The sequence below is a fragment of the Haemaphysalis longicornis genome, unplaced genomic scaffold (genome assembly GCF_048455015.1).
Source record: "Haemaphysalis longicornis isolate Haplotype H1 unplaced genomic scaffold, Haemaphysalis longicornis Haplotype H1 scaffold_11, whole genome shotgun sequence".
Lineage (NCBI taxonomy): Eukaryota > Metazoa > Arthropoda > Arachnida > Ixodida > Ixodidae > Haemaphysalis > Haemaphysalis longicornis.
The window spans coordinates 12102508-12122526 of record NW_027526214.1 but is presented as its reverse complement, the minus strand read 5'-3'; positions in this window follow the sequence as shown (position 1 = coordinate 12122526).

The window sequence follows — 20019 nt, the reverse complement described above, 5'->3', positions numbered from 1 at the left end:
GAAGACAGACGGCTCAGACCACGTTAGCTTTAGATGAGGGTGTGGGTAAACCTTCATAGAGGGAATACAGCCGGTGACGACCTCATGCATTCTGAAAGAGAATACCGCCTGTGACGACCTCATGCAATGATAAAAGCGGCTTCTGCACCCGCGAATCTGCCGGGAATGCTGAGGTCAGAGAATTTTCGCTCACGATTAGAAACGCAGGCTTCAGAATGTCAGGTTGTACGTTGGCCCATCCGGATGGATTTGTTGGTGTGATGAGCAGCAATTACAGCCATTCTCGTGACCGAGGATTGCCGCAGCCTCCCGCCAGATCCATCCCCAGGCAAATGCTCAAACCACAGCCTGCGAGTTCGTCAAGGTATTCGAAGGTAGTCTGTCTCTCCTGGACAAGGCGACGGAGACTGCTCGGCCTCTTCAGCGGAAGCCGTTCTTAACAAGGCATAGGTTAGCACCCTGCCCCAATGGTCTATAGTCACGGTCAGAAAACCCTCCGAGTGGCCCTACTGAGCGGCGTCTAGAGAAATCACAAGCACTGGACTACCCGCGACAAAGTTCAATACAGATAAATCCAGATCATTGCGGCGCCCTACATTGCATTCTGGGTGGACATTTCTTTGGAAGGGGTTTGCCTTACTTATGGTAAAATTGACACTTCATGTTCATTTGCCGCCATTGGGCCACCGCCAGTTCATTTCTGCAAGCGCCTGGCGGCCTGTGACGAGGAGAGGCGCACAACTTGGGCTATCTGTTGAGTCTGTACCCCCTCCGAGAGGGCGCTGTTAATTCCAAGTTGCATGAGCTTTTTCGTCGTGCTGTTGACAGGCCAACACCCCACGCGTTTCATGTTTTTACGTGCGAGTGTGTTTATTTTGGCCCCCTTATATTTGAACCAGTCGAGTGCCGAGGCGAGAATATTGATGTGGCTCTCGAGAAGCGCATGCTATAGCCGAAGGAAATTGCTCTCGCTAAACCTTCCCCCACTGTTCGAGGCCCCGAGCATAAGCCTGAGCATGCCGTCCTTCTTTGATGTGATGATGATGATGGGTTGTGTTTAATGGCGCAAGGCCGACGAGGGCAAAGAGCGCAAGAGAAGTCATTAAATGAAAAGAAGTGATTACCACAAAAGGTAGGTATAAAACATGTAAACTGGACATCGTAAGATAAAAAATATAACGGTGATGGCTGGTGTATAGAGCCAGATATGATTATGCATGATAAGAAATGAGGTTTAAAAACTTTACGTCTGATAAATACTCAAACACACGTTTCACGGAAACTATGGCATCGGCCCCTATAAACAGCGATAGATGTAGTGGGATATGTTGTCTGTAGAGTTCTCTGAAGTGTTTGTGTCGTGTTGTGTGAAGTGTATTGCATGTGATTAGTATGTGCACCACGGATAGGGCCTCTCCGCACCTGCTGCACTGGGGTCTAGAAGATCCCATCAGCAGATACGAGTGCGTCGCATGGGTGTGCCCTATCCGCAGCCTAGCCAAGGCGACTTTCGTGTGTCTGTTGCGTGAGTCAGCTGTGTACCGTCCCAAGTGTGGCTTTAGTACATGTAGTTTGTTGTCTGTCTGTTCATCCCAGTGTGTTTGCCATGTTCTGCGCAGGTGTTGTTTTATGTGTAGCTTGAGGTCTCTGTAGGGTATCGTTGTAATGTCTACAGTGTTCCTGAGTGCAGTAGCAGCAGCCCTCTTGTCTACCAACTCGTTCCCAGCGATCCCAGCGTGTCCTGGGGCCCAGCAGAGGACCAGCTCATGCTTTTGTGCATACACAGACATGATAGTGTTTAATACAAGATTAACTATGTGGTTTTTGGAGGGTTTGTGCGATGCCAGTGCGCGAACAACACTCAAAGAATCTGTATAGATGATGGAATTGGGAATTTGAGTTTCAAGAATGTGTCGTACAATCAGTAAAATTCAATTCGCTTCTGCGGAAAAAATTGTTGTGTGCACGCTCATGGTTCTGGCTGCATTGAAATTTGCACCATGAGCAGCGCACAAACACCATACTGGAGGTTTTAGAAGCTTCACTATAAAATTCTGCACATGTGTATTTAAACTGCAAAGACAGAAAGTGCTGCAGTATTGCAGCTCGTGGTACACGATTTTTGTCAAGTCTTATAAAACAAAGGTCGCACGACACAGGGCGAACTTGCCAAGGCGGTAAACTGTTAGAAAAGGATGACCTTTACACATCTGAAAACAAAGCACTGAGATCCGAGGCTCGCTCTCTCACTCTAAGTGAAAAGGGACGAGGAACGGATGGGCGATTTACAAAGAGCCGAGATGTTGATGTATCGTTAAAGAGAGGATAAAAGGATGATTATTCAGCGACGAAATTTTAAAATACCTTTAGAACTCGCTTGCAAGCAGTGTTGAACTTCAGAAATAGGATTCACTGCTCTCTTTGTTGAGGCGTGCCACTACAGTGAGCACAGAGTGCAGACTTTTCTGGTGGGTATTGAAACCTGTAGACCATTGGTAAAGATGCACCCCTTAGGAGGCTCTTTGCATATGGTCTTGTTGCTCACCTACGGATCCTGTTGAGGGGAAGAGGGAGAGGTCATGAGTGCCCAGCAAGGAGGGTTCTAATCGGCACTTTGAACAGAGGCGGCAATATTAGAGGTCTTCAAACGTGCTTCTGCGTATTGTGGAGCATCTGCTTGAGCAGTCATGGCTGATTCGTATAGTTTTGCGTCCTGTAACAAGAGCTGCGACGTAGATATGCAGTTGATACCGCAGTCACTCGGAATTCGTCCTTAAAAATGGCTTCAGGTGTGATGTTTTCGAAGGTGCCCTTGAAGCCCACATCCAGAGGCACCGCAAGTGGGTAATATTATGACGTTTATTTATCTCCTCTTTCAGTTGCAAAAGAACATATATGTGCTAAGGTGGGTGTAAAACTTTTACGTTTTATTGAAAAGGTGTCCTGATCTTCGACACCAAGAGAGGCGACTTCGACTCAAATTTCGCAGAAACAGGACAGGTCAGCCGGAATATGTAGTTTTAGAGGTATTCAGACGAAGGTGATATCTGCATGCTTATAGTGAAGAAAAATATTTCAGGCCAAGCAATATTAGGCGCAAAAAAGACACTCCCTATGAAGCAAGCAAAAAGCCTCTGGAATGTCGGCGAGCCTTCGAATATCCCCCTCGGGATAAAAATATTCATTGTTTATATCTGGGCATCAGAAATTCATCACTTAACGCCGGCGTCAATTTTATGTATTGCAAAGAAATTATCTTCTGCTCCTCCGTGGTGATATTACTAGATAAAATAAAATTACTACATCATGGCGGTGATTTTTGCGTGCACTTTCAAGCGTGGTAGTAAGCTTTTTTTTATTAGCGTGTTTGTTGGAAAGAATATTGCCACAGAATTTCTGGCGTATGTAATGAATATGACGAATTGCAGAATTTAAGACCACAATTAGGAAAATTCAATTTTCCCAAAACCAAAGGCATCACCCAAACTCATTGCTCTACGATATTGTGTTTAATAAGATACCCTAACTAAATATAACTCATGCACGGACACTGCAAAATTGCCCTTAGTCGACTTGGTGGCTTCAATGTGAAGTTTTTTTTCTCCAGTTAGGCTCACTGGTGCCACAAATTCAGGAACGTAAAGTTACGAATACTTCTTTATATTAGCTCATTTGGTAAAGTAAAAATATGCATTTTAATATATTCGTGCATTTTACTTCTTTGCAAAATGTTCTCAAAAAACAATGTGGGGGGGGGGGGGTTTACAACTGTGACCCTAGATATGTGTATCCCTTTTGTGCCATGATATCGACAGAGAGCTAAGAAACGCATGTGCGGCTTTGTCACGTCTTCCATACTAGATTCCTAATTTGACTTCCTGTTAAGAAGCTAACGAGTGCGCAACCTTGTCCGAACAACCATGGCCTGCCTGACGCAATGAGCTGGGCTGAACGAACGTCTAGGCCGGCTGCGGCAAAGCATAAGCGGGCGGCTCATACAATTGTAACCATGGCTTTCTGTAAATTCAATATTTCTAAATTGTCTATGCCGTTTCCTACTAGTTTAGCGTGCCTTCCTTAACGGTGTTCTTACAAGCTATCTGTCGTCTGGCTCACATGGCTTTTATAGTTAGTGAGACGGTTGGGATCTCGTATGACGAGGAAACTTCATGTGAAAATTTACCGCAGGAAATCGTTTATTTAAAAGCCTCAAGCAGCCGCAAACTAAACCAACTCCAGTTATATTTTTTTTAAATATAAATCTTGCATGGCACGGGGTGATCTGACGTTCGTTACTGTATTTGAGGAGATGAAATAAGGTAACACGGCTAGTACTGGTACTAAATAAGAAGCAACAAGTAGTGATACAGCGAGTCACGAAAACCTATTATCATGCCATTGTTTGCGTCCCTAGAATACGCAATGATGCAGACAATAAGTACGGCACCGTGTTCGGACGGACAATCGCTGGGCACAATATTACAGACAAAAACTTTGGAATAGAACAAATTTTAATTTGTCTGCAAGGGCTCCTTGGGCATATAGAATATTTATTTCATAAAAGCAAATGTGTCTATTATTGCCTTGCACGATGAAGCAGCGGTCAGAACGCATGCACATTTCGAGACTCGGAATGGTACACAGCACCTTAGGTTCGATCCGAAACATGCTCCACTTTTCAGATAAGATATCTTACTTGCAGCCAGCTTAGGGTTGGTAACCGTGCGCGTCAGAATAGGCACCGTTTGACAGTTTACTCGCGAAACTTTGGTTCTTAGGTTTCTCAGGAGCTCTTAGGTCCAGGCCCCGAACACGCAGAATATATGGTTGGTTCGTGCCGGCAGGGATTTGCTCCAGGGATCCCTTTCGCCCTGGGTAGTGCTGATACAGTACACCTAACAATTTAAGTTTTAAAAGAACATTCACATAAAAATTTATAATATTTAGAGGTTGAAATATTGCGAAAGCATATTATTGTTCAATATACACAAAATGGTAAATATACGGACTCATCATACTAAACTTTTTGCAAGCCCTGAAATAATATATAAAGCACCAAAAACTCAAACCGGTCCTTTTCAAAAAACTCGGAGAGAGCATTGTCCAAATTTCTTTTTCACTTAAACATGGTGAAAAAATCGCAACCTCCTAAGGTCACACAAATTGTATGCCGCAAATGTTGAAGTTTTGTTACAGTACACATGCGCTAGACAAACCTAAACATAGCCAGAAAATACAGCCTACGGACCGCCCTTTCTTGCTCTGGTTTGCAGGAGAGGGAAATAAGAAATATTTCATGTCCTTCAATAAATTACGAAGAGATGGGCTATGTGAAACATATGTGCAGGGCTGATCCTGCACAGCATCACAGTTAGGCTACACTATTGGGGAATGGTTGAGGGGCCCTGATGAGTTGAAAGTGTCCTCATGGCTCCGTAATATCGCAAAAGACATTATGAAAGACCTAGAGGAAACTTACCAAGAACGTCACGTGCACCTCCATAGGTAGACCACTGTAAATGCCACGATTTAATGCACATAGCGCACTCTCGAACATTCACAGGCTCTTTGAGGCTTCTGAAAATTTAGAAGAGAATAAGAATATTAGACACTCAGAACTCTTGCAACACTTGCTATTTCCCATAGCTATTGTGTGGAAAATACTACACTTCCAGCACATATTCTTCGACCCTATCCGCATACGTTACCAGGAGGTCACAAGACTCAGAATAATGTGCTTTTTTCTGAGTACCTGGATTCCAAGTACACTGAACACTCGCTTACTCTGCTCAGTTAAGATTGCACTGAATGCGGTGAGAAGGGCATTCCCGAGACGTCATTTTCTACTTACGTCCGAATGTGCAGTACCCAATAATATTCTCTCGGCATTCGCCTGAATAATATGACATCCTGGTAGTTTTAATACCTTCATCTTGAACGATCGCAGAACCAGCAGAAAAATCCGCGTTACACAGATTTGCAAGTTTGCGCATTGAAAGTGTCCCTTAAGACTGATACACTCACTTGTTGCAACCGTAAACTATCATGTTCTTTACTGAGTGTCCATATAGACTATACACTCTTCGAGAACTGATTGTCACCTATACTGTGGTGATGCTAAAAAAACACATTGTAAGTTCTTCCTGCACCTGCCACTGAACGTAGATGTTGCTCTGGACAGGAGAAAGTGCGTTGCTTCAACCATTCTGATCGTAGCTGGAGTCGCATTTGTGATTTCTATCACTTGATCTGCTGTAAACTACAAAGGTCACAATTAAAGAACCCCATAAAATATAGCAGCCGATAACAACCCATTATGCGCAATCTGCCATAAAAAGTACCGTGCTGAAATTCAGGTTCATCGCTTTGGTTGAGCGGTATGCTACGTGAGCTATTATTTGAGTGCCTAACGTGTATCCGTTATTAAACTTCACACTGGTGCTATGAGAGGAATGTGTTAAATATTCGCCACTTCCGGAACACAACATTAGGATATCAAGTACAGGTTTACGTCTAAAATGTTTGCAAAAACTGCAGGTATAGTAGCAGGTAACATTCCAAATACCTGGGAAGACAAATGGGGTACTTAACCTGCGGAAGCTACTCCTGTGATATGAGGCACATCATAGTGGAGGGTTGAAGCTTAATTTTGATCACCTGGGCATCTTTGATGATGTTTGGGTGTTGATGGCACAAGGCCAACTAGGGCAAAGAGCGACAAAAGTGTGGTTACGTATGGAGGATGTAAGCGTAAAGTAAAAAATCATTCAACAACTTCAAAGTAAAATTAGAAAAAGACATGAAGGATGTCTGGTGTGAAAGTCCCGGTTGTGATGGTGCGTGGCATGACGTAAGGTATAAAACTACGCGTGATAGGAAATACGGTGTAAAAACCTCTTTAAGACCAAAAACATAAAGGTGCGTTGTATAGGAAATATGGGATTATCAGCTAGAAAGAGGGCTGGGTGCAGTAGAATGTGTTTTCTTTCGAGTTGAGGGAAGTGATGCGTCTTGTTGTGTGGAGTGCTTTGCTTGTAATGAGGATGTGATGTACGGATAGGCCCTCGCCACACCTGCTGCACAGGGATCGTGAAGATCCAGTGAGCCGATGGGAGTGTGTCGTGTGTGTGTGGCCTCTCTGTAATCAAGCTAGGGCAGCTTCGATGAATCTGTTGTGTGCGTCACTAGTGTATCGTCCTAAGTATGGCTTTAATAGGTGTAACTTGTTGTCTGTCCGCGTACTCCAGCCGGCTAGCCATGTTTTTCAAAGGTGTTGTCTAATGTGTGGCTTGAGGTCAGTGTAGGGAACTGTTGTTATGTCCACTGTATTTGCAAGTGCAGCAGCGGCGGCAATTTGATCCGTGGTATCATTCCCACTGATTCTAGCATGGCCTGGATTCCAGCACAAATTAGCTGAAAATTTTAAGCATTTAGAAACATTACGGCAGTAAAGACAAGACAGACAATGTCCTGTTTTTTGGTCTGCCTGAAGACAATGCACGCACAACACTGACAGAGTCTTTAAAGATGACGGACTAAGCAATTTGTTTTTTAAAGCGGTGCTGAACCATGAGTAAAATGTCATATGCTTCTTCAGAGAAGATAGTTGTGTGTACACTCGTGGTTTTACAAGAATTAAAATTAGGACCATGAGCAGCTCCCGACACCGTAGTTGAAGTTTTCGAGGTATCCCTATAAGATTCGGCACATTTATGTTTATCCTGCAGGGACAAGAATTGCTGTAAATAGCAGTTCTCGGAAACCTGTTTTTATACGTTTTTATAAAAGGTAAATCACATGATACAGGCTGAAGTTGCCATGGCGGCAAAATTTCAGTAAATAATGATGTGTTTACATATAAAAACCAACCGAAAGACCTGAAGATTCCTTTCTCACTCTCAGTGAAAAGGGAAAAGAAAAAGATGGACGATTTGGGAAGAGCTGGGTTGTGAATGTATGATTGAGGACAGGTTTAAAAGGATGTTTATTCAATGATGAAACCTTAAAAGTACATAATATTTTAATGTACATTCGTTGGTGTTCCAGGCATCATTTCTTACATTCAACGTACAGACTCAGGGCCCGGCTATTGCGGAATGCGCCATACGGAAGCCGAAGGCCCAAGTGGAGTACTGGATCCAGCATTTTTAATGCGGTTTTATGCCGACCCATAGCGACAATGCCGTAGTCTAACCGAGACCCGACTAAGGCAGTAAAGATCAAGTTTTATGCCGACCCATACACGACAATGCTGTAGTCTAACCGAGACCCGACTAAGGCAGTAAAGATCTGGAGAAGGAATTCTTTGTCTGTACCATAGGATTTGTGGGAGACGACCTAAAGAATATTTTGTGTTTTGAGGCGTTTATGTTCAAGTTGTTTGATGTGTAGGACCAACGTAAGTTTTTCATCAAATAAAACACCTAAAAACTTGTCCTCCTTTTTTACAGAAATAGATGCACGATTAAGGGTAGTCTGAGTGTCTGCAATATTCCCGCACTAGCGGGTGTACACAACACAAGTACTTTTGCACGGGGTTTGCTAAAACCCGTTATGATCCGCGCAGCCAGCAAGTTTCTTAACACCGAGCTGTACTTGGCGTTTACAGATTGACAGGGTACCAGATTTAAACGATATTTGTACATCGTCTACATAGATCGAACAGGAAACAGATGGCGGAAGTGCCTTTCAGTGGGAGTTCATCTTAACTATAAACACTGTGCAGATAAAAACTCCGCCTTGCGGTAGACCTTTTTCCTGCACATGCATGCTGCACAAGGATGAGCCAACCTTGACACGAAATGTCCTCGTGGACAAGTAACTGAAAATTTTGTTTAACATGTTGCCTGACCCTCAAAAGGACTTGAGGTCCTTAAGGATGCCGTAATTCCTGTGTCATAAGCCTTTTCAAGATCAAAAACACCGTAAGACAAAATTGTTTCTGCACAATGGCATCCCTGATATAAGATTCAAGGGCGACAAGTTGATCATTTCTAGATCGCCCCACCCTGAAGCCTGCCTGGCAGCTCTGAAGGAGACCCTTCGTACTCCAGAAATTACACGAGCCTCCTGTTGGTCATCTTCTCGAGAAGCTTGCACAGGCAGCTGGTCAGTGCAATGGGTCGATAGCTAGTGGGAGAGGAAGAGTTCTTCCCCTATTTCAGGAAAGCTACAACTATAGCCTCCCTTCAAGAGTTTGGAATGTGCCCCTCAATCCATGTTCTGTTATAGAGGTGTAGGAGTGTTTCAAGTATGTCTGTACGTAGGTGTTGTAGCATCATGTACGTAATGTTGTCTGGGCTTTGAGCTGAGGGTTCACAAGTGCTCTGAGGAGCCTTCAGCTTATGTAGTGAAAGCAGGTAGTTGTAAGAAGTCTGGGATTTGTTGTTGAGTAGGGACTTGTTTTCACGAGAGCCTTCTTTTAGAAAAGTGTTTGTCACGTGTGCAGAGTACGACACTTGTTAAAAGATTTGTGCAAGTGTGTTAGCTTGATATTCTAATGTGTCCCCGGTCGTGCTGACCAAGGGCAGGCAATGTGGATGTTGTTCTTTAGGTTTACGTATTCGTTTCCAGACCATGCAACAGACACCCCACGCCTTGTTCTGGGCCTGTCGCTACCGCCTGCAGTCGTCATCTCACCATGGCCTCCTTGGGTTGTGCAGTGCCCTGGAGGCTGGGGAAATGGACTTTCCGGCGGACGATGTCCGCCGTGACGATGTCCGGCGTGAGTTGGGCAGCTTCTTCAATGTGTAGGTATGGTATCAATGTGTTGTGTAGTTTAGATGTTTCTGTTAATGTACTCCAGTTTACTCTGGCTTTATTGAACTTGTTATGAGAAAGTCATCTGTTTGGACCTTTACCTATGTATGTTAATATGGTTTGGAAAGTGGTCACTTCCGTCTGGGTAAGTGCCAACATCCTATTCAAAAGATAGAAGTACTGCAGAGCCAATTGCCAAGTCGAGGTGTGAATAAGTGTTCTGTCCTATATTATGGCATGTAGGCTTGTTTTTATTTAGTAGGCATGCTCCCAGAGACGTTAGGTATTTTTTCGATATGCTACCTCTAGCGTCCATTTGAGCAGAGACCCAAAAAAAGAGCTATGTGCGTTGAGGTCGCCTAAAAATGAAATGTTCTGGTAGATGATCTACAATGCCCTCAAAATCCCAGCTCGAGAGCTGTAAATCAGGAGGGATAGAAACGGAGCATAGTGTTATTTACCTATCAAAAATTATGGTATGAATGGCGACCGCCTCAAGGACGGTCTGCTATTGGATACTGTGACAAGCCAAGAACTTTCGGGCAACGACGGCCACAACCCCTGAAGACGTACTATCACTATCCCTGTCCTTCCAAAATACGAGGTAACTATTAAAAAATTTTATGCTTGGAATTTAAATGAGTTTCTTGAAAACATAGAACACATAAAAACATAGAATTAAGTTTTCTCTTCCCATTATTTTGTGCTAGAGCTACAGGAGTGTGTATGTTTATGGGTCGTCTTTCGGGGCTGTGACTCTCGTCTTTTTGGCCTTGTCGGGAGGCTTTGGCGTCCGGACACGTTCATTGCGGTGCACCGCAGACAAGAACGGTCCTACGTTCCTTTCGTCGTCGGATGTCCTCGGAGTGCCTGCGTGATGAGACTCCTTGGACTGCGCACGCTTTTGGGCGCGCTTTGCCTGACCCGCAACCGCCGAGGGCTTCAACAACACCTTGGATGGCGCAGGCCGTGCAGCGATGTGGTAGTTGGCGCGGGTCCTACGTCTCGATCTCTTCCGTGCCATCGCATATACCTTGGGCTGGAGGAGAGGGAACTATTGATGCAGCAGCATCCCGAACCAACGTGGTTGCAACCACAGCCGTTGCTGGCTCAGAAAGTTGTGCAGAGGCGGGTTGGGCTACCCGAGGCAATACGATTGGGGGCGGGAGCGGACCAAGCCTGGCTCGCAGTAGAGGGTCCCCACCGAAACTAGACGCTGCTCGGCCTCCCGGCCGACCTGCGCCGGCTTAACTCCCCAGAGGAAAAGAAGCGAACCTGTTCCCCGATTCCGGGAAGGTGATGTTCTCTGTTACCTTGACCTTAATTTTCTGCTTGTCCTGCCTATATTTTTCGGATTTTATCGAATACGCTGCACGGGTTCCCTGGCAGTTGTCACAGGTGAAGTTTTCGGATTTACAGTTTTCTGAGGGATGGACATGCTGGCCAGACTTAGGGCAGGTAAGTCGACAACGGCAAGAGTTTTTGCCATGCCCGAACCGTTGGCACTTGAAGCAGCGCCATGGGTTCGAGATGTACGGGCGGACAGAACAATGTACAAAACCGGCATTTATAGGTTCTGGAAGGGTGGATCGGTAGAAGGTCAGTGTAATGTGTTTAGTTGCTACCTGTTTGTCATCGCGGCGTATTGATAGGCGCTTTACAACCGCGACGCACTCATCACTTGAACCTTCCAAAAGGTCGGCATAGGTTCCGGAAATCAAATATGCCTCAGAGTTCATACCCTTAGAGCAGTTGATGCTGCGGTGGGATGTGACCCTCATCTCCAGTTCTGCCATGCGGGTTTGGTTTCAGGAGTATTAGGAATTGCGACTAAGTTGTTACTTCAACCTAACTTAGCATATTCGAAGCTCTTTTGCATCGAAAGATTGGCCAATGATTCCTTTCAGGTACTTGGAGACGAGAAATACAGACTGGGAGGAGACGGGTTTCGATTTATCCACTCATTTATCTACTGATTTAGATGGTTTGCAGGTTTGGAAATGTTGATTGTTGGTAGGGATGAGGAGGAAACTTTGGGGCAGGCCCTTTTCAGGGACCGATGACGTTTTGAGGGTGGTTTTATTTATCCATACGGCATGGAAAAAAGCAGGAGACGGAGGCACTTTCTTTGTCAGCCTTATCCTAAAATCTGAAGAGGTCCCGTAGCTCCCTGCCTGGTAAACAGACAGGTAGACCATCCGCCGGAGCGTGACATGGGCTGCGACGGGACGCCAATCGTAATTTTCGTCCTCCACCTATAAACACATCACCACGGTTGGGTACGGCTTATGTTTGGGGGCTCAGGGTCCCCGGTGTTGCCAGTACCATCACCAAGATTACTCAAGGTGCCCCGTGCGGGGACCTGGGCCTCTTTACCGCACACAAAAATTTCGACACGAAGATGTTTTCCCATTCGACTACACTTTAGATGTAGCGAAGTGGCTGGTAATGAATATTGCATCATTGGCTTATGCAGCACCACGGCTAGATTCTCGGGGAGCAAGTCGGGGTAAAGATATAAAGTACACCGAGGTTTGAGGTGCGCGTGCAATAAATATTCTCACATGCCATGTCTTTAGAATCTATATTTTTAGTCCTATAGGATTTTTTTTCATTACCCAAACCCTGCAAGAACACAGTATTTTTTTTAAATTCAATATTTAGGCTAGACTCTAATCTTACCTAAGTGTTTCATGGAGAAGCCTTCAGGCTGTTCACACGGTGAGAAAGCTGCATTATGCCGTCTGTCTTAGTGTTGCAGATGCCATCTATAGCAATACGGGCAGAAAGAAACAAACGGTTAGTATTACACATTTTGATGAGCTAAAAAATGTTTAGCTTCAACAAAACCTATAGCACTAGCTTGAGTATTCGCAAGAGGATGTAAAGTACACTCAATTTATGCTATTTGCAGAATGATTTCTCAGTAAAGTCAGGCCACACGGTATAGGGAGAAGGATTTACGTAAGGCAACGAAAAGCGTAGGTATTCTACTAAGCCTACAAGTGGTCGTAAGTGACGAAGGTGGTTTTCCACAACTGTCTATGGCACAATATATCTACCGTACTTATTTTGTTGATTTTAATTGCAAATGATGCCTACTTGGCAAAACATTGAAGGCAAACAGCAACGTTTTTAAAATATTCTAACCTTCCCGTTATATTTATCATTGATTTGGGTACAAAACATGCCTTACTTTGAGAAATCAATAATCAGTATGTTAGCTCGCAATTTGGAGAGTTCAAAGACGGGTTTATCGGCGTGGCCTTCCATAGAGCCCATCCCAATTGGCAAGTGCCAGAGTGGCTTTATGAAAGAATTGTGAAATGATTTTTAAGTTTATCTTTTCACAGATGCATATCAGACTGCTAGATATTGTATACCGATAATCAGGTACTATACTTCCCCGATAGTAGCCCGATAAAGCTATCTAAACATTCTGGCTTGCACCCACTAACTCAGCTCTTTCTCACGCAATCACATCTGTTTGTCGGCACTTCTGTATTGTTACCAACAAAGCCACTATGCATACCAGAAACCCGTAGCGTGCGCCCGGTGGTGGAGTATTATGTGGCCCCCAGCACTCTGTCAGGACCGCCCTGCCCTTGTGCCTTCCAATCCAGAGGCTGACGGGAACTTTCGCCTTTAAATAATGTTACACATAAATAAACCAACTTCACTACATTTTAGCATTGCTCCCTATTTTCATACTTAGCCAGATAACCTCGTCACTTCCTATAATTTCACCAGCGCAACAAAGAGCAGAACCACCACCTTCCCCAATAAGAATTAGTCTGAGCTTAGGCGCTTATCTGGGCTTTTAGGAAGAAAGGAAGGCACGCGACCAGGGTAGTGTCGTGCGGGCCATACCTTTACTTGGGTGGAGTCATTCGTTAGGAACATCCGCGTCAGGGGTCTGAGGGGAAGTCCGGTCTGTTCCTTTGCACCGGCGTGGCGCATTCTCCGGGGTCACAGTTGTGGTGGGAGATACCTTATGAGAAGGGGGAGGCCGCTTAACTTCCCGCTGTGCCGGCCAACCTGGTCCAACCTGGTGTTGGACTGTTTGGGACTCGAGGATTGAAGGGTCTCTGCTGCCAGCCAAGCGCTTTGAAGAAGTAAACGCTGCGGAAGTGCTCCGCCACCAGCTCAACGCCCTGGAAATTTCCGTGCTGCCCGTCAGCAGCAAAGACACTCTCTGCCGTAGCTTATGGAAGGCGTGGTCGATGTAGCGCAGGTCGTCCCCCAACTCTTTCCAGTGCATAAGCGTCGGAACTCGAGCTCAAAATAGGAGGCCTAGCAGTTGCAGAATATGACAAATCGCCAGTCTCTGCCCTTGTCGGGGCAGGTTCAGGTTCCAGGGAAGAGGCAGGCTCAAGCATATTCTCAACACCGAATTGAACATGTTGAAGCCAAAGCGGAACTGAGAATTTTCCCATTCAAGATAATTCGACTGCTGTACCTTTGGGTGAAGAGAAAGGCGTGTGTCCTGAGAGTCGAATGAGATCTGAATGTTCGGTGCATTCAGGATTTACCGTTGTCAATCTATCCGACGTACCGCTCCTAGAAACTGAACTTAATTTGCTCTCAAACGGTCTCACATTCTGTCCCTCCATGGGTAAATTTAAATATTTGCATCTGTACCCGGAATTCGACAGTTTTACGAGGAACTTGCGCCTTCGTGACTACTACGACCGGGCAACAAACCCAGTCAAAAAACTTCCATTAGCATCACCCACATTTTGGACAGCGAGCGATTGCCAGGACAATCATCTTGATATGCCATTTCGGCCGTTTAAAAAGACGTGTTGAATTCATCAGAGAAAACAATCCCTGTCCACTACAACCTATCATCTGATGAGTGCAGGACCCTTTTCTCCCTCCGCCATCGTGATGACATTGTTATAAAGCCGGCGGAGAAGCACGGAGCAATAGTCGTAAATAATTAAACCAACTACATCAAAGAAGGACTCAGACCGCTGTGTGATGACAATTTTTATTAGGAACCTACTGCACACCTAACACAGCCGTTGGTATGGAAAATCACCCTTGAACTCACGTCTTCTGGAAAATGACGAGATAACAAAATACTTCTTTAAAGCAATGTCAGCCACCCAATCAGAACCAAGATGCTTTCGCTACATCCCAAAAGTCACACAAAATGGCAATCCAGGCCGCCGTATTTTCTCTTGCAATGGTACTCCAACAAAATGAATTTCCAGCTTTCTTGATTTTATTTTGAAAAACGCAATCCCGAAAATTCCAGCCTGCATTAGTACCCAGACCGTTTTTTGAGAGAGATGCCTGGACTGGTAATCCCCCTTGGCAGCTACCTGGTTACAATGGATGTCTCATCGATGTACGCCAAGTGTTCAGACGGTATCAGGTATGCCGTGGAGGCATGTCGGAGTGCTGATATGGGACTAGAGATGAATGAGCACGCCATTTCTACCCTACTAGACCTCGTGGTTCGTTACAACTATTTTGAAATTGAAAACAAACATTACCTTCCAAATAGCGGCAGAGCTATCGGCACAAAAGTGGCACCAAATTATGCGAGCATATTCATAGCGGCACTCGAGGGATCTTTCAAGGAAGCTCAACCCGTTCGCCCGCTCAAATACAAGATATTGCTCTGTGAGATGTTTTTTGCCTGGCTTTATGACGAGGCAAGCCCAATATGTCAAGGTATCGGCAAACGTTCTCGACGCCAACCCCACACGGGGCACCTTCAGTAATCTTGGTGAAGGTATTGGCGACATCCCGGACCCCGATCCCCCAAACATAAGCTGTAATCAGCCGTGCCGATGTGTTTTAAGGTGAAGGGTAGAAGCCTGAAACCGTGGCCATCGGAGCCCAGTTTATGCTCCGGCGTATGGGCTCTATATCTGTTTACCTTGCACTGAGCTCTGGGACCTCTTAAGCTATCAGGGTGAGGCTAACGAAGAAACTGGCCCCGTCTCCCTTCTTTTATACTGTGCCTTCTGGTATCTGAACCCCCCCCCCCCCCCCAAACGTGATCGGGCCCCGAAAAAGGGCCGCACCGAAGTATCATTTCCCTCCTTACGAATAATCTCAATCCCAAAGCCTGCAAACTATCCCAGCTCCCTGATGATTGAATCTGTTGAACAAGAAAAGCCGGTTGCCTCTATGTCCGTGTTCTTGGCCAAAAAGTTCATCCAAGGTACAATAAGAGAGTCCTACAAAGCAAAGAAACAGAGAACCGCACTACTGTTGGTCGAAGTGAATACTCAGCAGCAAGCAACAAATCTCCTGAGCCAGACACACATCGCAGATCTTGACATCACAGCCACGCCCTAACGAAGCCTTAACAGCTCACAGGGCGTGATCTTAAATCGTGACCTTATGACTGAAACCAAAACCGATCTGGTCGAGGGCCTGAAAAGTCAGGGCGTAACAGCAGTGAGCCGCACAACGATATGCAGAGAAGACAAAGAAATTCCTACCAAACACCTGAATTGCAAGATACATTCAATGTTCAGTTCGGCCATACATCTCTAACCCGTGCCGATCGTTTAAGTGGGAGAGTTATAGGCATAGCACCAACTCCAGTCGTTGCCAACTTGCGTGTGCAAAGTGTGCCCAGCGCGATCATTCATCTGAACACTACCCATAACAAACCCTCATCTGTGTTAACTGCCAGGGACCCCACGCGGCCTACTCTAGAACATGTGAGAAGTTCAAACAACAGAAGGAAAATATCAAGGCTAAATTCAGTGAGAATCTTACCTTCCAAAAGACGCGAAAGGGGTTAGCCTCTTCCCCACTAGGGAGGTATTTCGACACGGCTCGCAGGGGCAGAGTGGCGTCTCGTTTCGGCGGGGACCCAGTCCCGCGAGTCGGTCTTGGTCCCGCCCCCACCCTCATCGGGTTGGCACAGGACGCACAACCCGCCTCCGCACCGCTCGCTCAGCCAGTAGCTGCTGTGGTGGCAACAGCCACAATCGGGACAATTGCCCCTCCGGCACCTGCTTCCCAACCGTTGTAGCTCTCAGTGAGCATGCGGAGATGGACACCGGGGTTCCTGCAACGGCACCCACCTCTGCGCACCTCCCGTTCCAACTGTGGCGCTCCCGACACCTTCGGCGGTAGCGGCTCCGAAAATGAAACGCACCCGAACGGAAACCAAGTCCAAGGCGCCTGGTTCATCACGCACTTCTAGGACCTCCGAGGACGGGATGGACGTTGGACTGTTTTTGTTTGCGTCGCGGGGGAAGTAGGGGCCCTGCATCCAAAACTGTAAAAAGGCCGAAAAAGCCCCACCGAGAGTCGAAGCCCTAAAAGGCGATGCATAAAAACACTCTAGTAGCTCCGAACACGTCATAATTAAAAGAGAAAACATAGTCCATGGGAACTTACTCCAAAACATACTCCAACAGAAATATTGACCGTATATACGAAATACTGCATGCCAATTCCCCAAGTAATATGAGTGTTCAGGAAACGTATTTGAATTCCAAGCAAACAAATTTCTTGAATAAGACATGGTCTTCTAAAGGACAGGGATGGATGCAAACACTCTTCTATCGTTGCGGACGTAATCGCCTCGAAATGGTTAGCATGCAACCCCGTCACTATCAACACTGCCCTTGAGGCTGTAGGAATTCGTAAGATAATATTTATTAGGTTGTTAACGGTATGCTCTATTTACATTGCCCCGATTTTGCACTTTCGAGCTCCGACTTTGAGGTGGTGGTAGACCAGCTGCCAAAGCCATACATCCTACCTGGCGACCTTAATGCACAATTCTCTTTGTGGCACTCCTGCCATGGATGCCCGAGGTCGCCTGATAGAAAAGTTTTTTTACATCCTCTGGAGCATACCTTTTCAACAAGAAACGGCACACATATTATAACGTATCCCATAACAAACTCATTTCTTGACTTGACTCTTGCCTCCGCCATTGTCTTTCCTTGTCTCGAGCGGGGTGTGGGCACTGTCCGATATAGTAGTGATCACTTCGCCACCTCACTGATTTATATAGGTATAGTCCCATGCAGTCCATCTTCCTTAAACAGGTTGAAGGATCCAGCCCGAACCCCCCGACGAAGTAACGGCGATCCGCATGAGAACAAATCACCGGTTTATTCCGGGAAAACCAAGGTAGGAAAAAACAAACAAGGCAAGTTGGGAGCAATATAAGAAGAGTCCAGCAAGCAAGCATGGAAAGCGCGTAAAGAAACCATTGCGGCGGTTGGCGCCCTGCTTGTCCAGAAAGTTAAAGCATGGTGCTGTACACTCACGACGACGTCTTCAGTCACTTCGGCCGACGACGGGTAAAGAGCGTCCGCCGCGGACGCTGGTTACTCCTCGCTGTCCGGGCGTCATTGCTCTGGCTCGCCGCCCATCGGTCCCGTCCGCAGCCCGCGGAAGCAGCTGTTCTCACGTGTGCCCCGGTGCGCACTCTCCCTTGGCGCTCCTGTGGGCGCCCATTTTACGCCACTCCGTTGGTTGTGCGCATGTTCCGGGTTGTATGCGCACTACACGTATTTTTCCCGCCTCACTGTTCATCACACACGCGCCCACGGGCTCATGACGCACTGACGCCATTATCGCTGTTCGACGCGCGCACTTCACCGTAATGACCCTGCGCGTGCGCTCGTCCCTACACTCCGTCTCCCCCATGACCGGACAACTCCCGAGTTGTCCGAGAAGCACTGTGCTGCCGTATAGGAATACTTCTCCAGTGGGTTTGAGATGAATGCGGGTTTAGGAGGGTCTCCCCGCTCGGGCGATGTTGCTGTATCCTTCAGCGGGTAGGGCGTCCTGGAAGAATATGAACAAGATTATATTTCTTCTTCCGAGTGCCGTTCGTAATATCTTTTAAGGTCGTCAATGTGTACGGGACCCTTATGCCGTCCTCCGTTTAGGTTGCGAAGGAGATAAGTCAGCCTAGAATGGCGCTTTCTTACCTCCTGAGCACCTTCCCATCAGTCAGCCAGAGAAGCAGCAAACCCTTTTGCTACATCGCTCAATGGATGTGTGCGGTGCAGTACCAGATCCCTGACAGAAAACTCAACCCGGCGCCGTCCCTGGTCGTGCTGCCGCCTGTGTTCGAGTCGCTCGAAATCCAGGTGTTGCCTGGCCTCCTGGATGGTCTCGTTCAGGCTCCTGCAAAGATCCTGCACATACTTAACATAAGTGTGGGTGCGCACCTCGACCTGGTCACTGAAGGAATGTTCAACAGGAAAACACAGGTCGCTGGCAAAAAGCAGGGCTGCCGGTGTAAAACCGGTCGAGCAATTGACCATAGTCCTAGTTGCAAACGCCATTTCCGAGATGCGAGCATGCCAGTTTTTGTGGCGTTGAGTGAAGGCCACCAACATCATCTTCAAGTTCCTGTTGACACGTTTCGTAATGTTGGCTTGTGAATGGTACGAAGTAGTCTTCTTATGTACTATGCCCAGAACAGAACAAGTGTCCACGAAGTTCGTGCTGGTGAAGAACGTCGCATTGTCCGTTATGAGTTGTTCCGGAAATCCAAAGCGGGTGAACGTATCCAGCAACTTGTCCAAGATCAACTTTGAATCAAGTTTACGTAACGCGTAAACCTCGACCCACTTGGAGAAATGATCTGTGACCGCAAGGAGGTAGCCATTGCCGTTTACCGATCTTGGGTATGGACCCATCACGTCGCAAGCCGCGATATGCCAAGGGAAGCAGCTCTCGTCAGACTTCATGAGGCCAGGTGGTTTACCTCCTCTTGGCATTACAGACTGGCAAACTGGGAATGTCTGGGCGTACTTCATTACCTTCTTTCTCATGCGAGGCTATGTGACAACGCGGCATAGCTTTTCGTATGTTTTCTGTCCATCACTATGACCTGCGGGGGCAGTGTCGTGGTAATATTCTAGAAAAGACCACCGTAGGCGCATTGGTACGAATACCCGAAAGGGATACTCACCACTGTCCGTATCTGCACTTGGGATGTACCCCAGTAGCAAGCGGTCCTGGCTTTGGACGTAGCAGTCGTAGTACGGGGACCGTGCCGCCGTAGTATCGTCGTTCTCCGCGGCCGTAATAAACTCCTGAATGCGGTTGCACTGTTCGTCGGCCTGCTGCGCTTCAAGCATCTTCTGGCGAATTACCAGGGTTCCCCACGCTTCCGCAGGCGTTGTAACCACGAAGACCTGGGGTTCTGGTTGCTGGTGTGCTGGTAGGGGTGCGCGAGACAAGGTGTCCACGGCTTTGTTGCTGGTGCCCTTCTTGTATTCCACTTTGTAGTGATACTTCTGCAGGTTG